Source organism: Cenococcum geophilum (assembly GCF_001692895.1).
Source record: "Cenococcum geophilum 1.58 unplaced genomic scaffold K441scaffold_10, whole genome shotgun sequence".
NCBI classification, from domain to species: Eukaryota; Fungi; Ascomycota; class Dothideomycetes; order Gloniales; family Gloniaceae; genus Cenococcum; species Cenococcum geophilum.
The window spans coordinates 1,831,910-1,834,696 of record NW_027137568.1 but is presented as its reverse complement, the minus strand read 5'-3'; positions in this window follow the sequence as shown (position 1 = coordinate 1,834,696).

Here is a 2,787-nt window from a genome sequence, read left to right as displayed (position 1 = left end):
TATAGAACCCTAAGAATAACTATACCCCCTTTACGGTCCTTAGGGGTACCTATTAATTAATTACAGCCGTCTTTTCTAGGTCTGCCTTAATCCTATTTATACTAATAATAAACCCTAGGTACTTTATACGCTTAATACTAAATTTTAACTTCTTAATATCGGCTTAGAGGCTAGCTTCCTAAAGCCGTTATAGGACTTTATAGATATACTCTTTATATTCCAGTTCGTTTTTAAAGTAGATTATAATATTATCTAGGCATACTATATAGAAGTCGTTAAGGTAGTTAAATAGTACGTTATTTATATATTATTAGTATATAGCTAGTCCGTTAGTTGGTTTAAAAGGCAGTACTTTATATTTATATATCCTATAATAGGTCTAAAATATAATAAGGTTTTCTAATTTAGGGTTTATCCTAATTTGGTAGAAAGCCTAGCGGATATTAAGCTTTATAAAGATCTTAGCTCTACTTATTTAGGCTAAAGTCTTATTAAGTAAAGGCAGTAGATAGCGGTTTTTAAGGGTTAAATTATTAAGCTTATAGTAGTCAATACAGAAATAAAGTCCTCTATTTAGCTTTTTAGTAAAGAAAATAGGTAAGTTAAAAGGGGCTTAACTAGGCTTAATAAAGCCCTTATCCAGGTTATTAATAAGATACTACTTTATGGCCTATAATTCGGTAGTAGATTGCTATCAGAGGGGGCTATAACTAAAGGTAACTACCTTATCCGGCTTAATTTTAATCTTATAGTCGTACGGTTAGTAAGGTAAGAGTATATTAAACGCTACTTTAAAGAAGGTATCTTTAAATTTTTAGTATTAACGGGGCAGTTTCTGTTTTACTAGCTCCTTATCTATAAGCTTACCTTTCTCTTAGGCTAGGGCTTCTTTCTCTTTAATTATTTAATTAATTTTGTATAAGCTAGTTATAAAGGCAACAGTATTAGGCTAAACTAGGTTTTAGTAGAATCCTATAGCGCTAATATAGCAGATATTAACTGACGGGAGGTCTATAGGTTTCTTTATAGATATTTATTGGGCTGTATTTTGCGGTATAGGGTTTATAGTCTCCCTTAGCTTACGTTCCATTTTCTATAAGTTATCCTTCTAGTTTATTAGTTTAGTATATTAGCTAATATCCCTAGCCTTTCTCTGTAGCTATATAGGGCCTAAGTTCTCTATTAGGGACTTAGCTAAGCCACTACTAACTTCCTAAGTCTTTAGTGCGGGTAGTATAATATAAGTAGTCTAGGGGCGGCGTAGTATACGGATCCGTTATAGATTAAGCTGTATATCCTTCTTAAAAGCCTAGTCCCTACGCGTTATATTAGCCTAATAAATGGTGTTTATCTACGGCCGTATAAGGTTTTCTATTATAATACTAATCTCTTTTATAAAGGAAGGCGTTAGGGGTATAGTTTCGGACTAAATAAGCTGCCTGTTCCGTATATTAAGCTATAAGCCTAAATAGGCTAGCTATTTTCTCCCTAAAATTATATTATAGCTTCTAAGGTCCGTAATAAGGAAGGGGATATTATACTACCTTTGTCCGTTAACGCGGAGGTAAATCCACAAGATAGTTATAATAGGTAGTTCTATTTATCCGTTATAACCGCGAATAGGAACTAGTTTAGGCAGTTCTTTAAGGGGTATATTTAAAAAGTTAGCCAGTTTTACAGCGTACTTTATATTAATTAAGGTAAAGGCATTTACTCCTAAGTTAGCTAAAGCAAAGGTTAAAACTTAATATGTCGAGAATGAGGCAAATTGCCGTCACGTGATGGCAAGTTGCCATCACGTGTCGCCGCGGCACTAGCGTGGCGAGGAGCCTTAAGCTCCTCGCCCTCTCTTACCCTTTTCTAGAATTAATCGAATATACAATTATCATACTATCTATGAACCGTAGCTACGTGATATCCCCTTATAAGTCCAACACTAATTAGTGGTTAACTTCACTATTATACCACAGAACAGCTAGGTATTTCACTAAGAAGAGATAAGCTACTGTACTAGTGCTACTCGTGATAAAGGAAGCTATCTTTTAAGGTTAGAACTGGTCCTAAACCTTAAATAGAACTCTTCTATAAATCTAAGGATTTAAAGGCTAGAACTAGTTCTAAGCCTTTCTAAGATTACGGATTCTTGCGTCTATTACGCAGAATAATACGCTTTATAAGTCTTCGCGATTTAAGGCCAGAACTAGTCTTAAGCCCTATAATCGCAAATACACGTTACGAACGCGTACTAAATAACAAATATATATTATAAACGCGTACCAAATGATAATCCCTACGCTAATAACACTTCCCTCCCTCTAAAAATATGGCTATGCCTACTTTAAACGACTAGGAAGACTCCTTACTACTAAGGGTAGCTTTATACGCAAAACTTATTAATAAAAATTGGGACGAATTTACCTTTAATATAATAACTTATACCGTAAAATAAGTTAATAGCTTTCTTCTATACCGTATTATATTCTACTAAAGTAGATACTACGCCGATATATAGCTGTGGGAATATTTTAGGGAGGATTTTGTAGGATAGACCGCTAACACCTAGGTATTTAGCAATATTAATATTGTTTAGGATTTTTAAGACTTTCTCCGTAGGAATAAGGTATACGTTACTAAAAATAGTAACCTAATTACTAGCAATATTTAGGCCGTTATTACTAGTATAGAAGAACCAGTATAGACGGAAGCTAAGATTATACGTTAACTATGGAAACCTAGAACTAACCTATATTCTTTAAAAGGCAACTTTAATTTGGAATAAAACCCCTA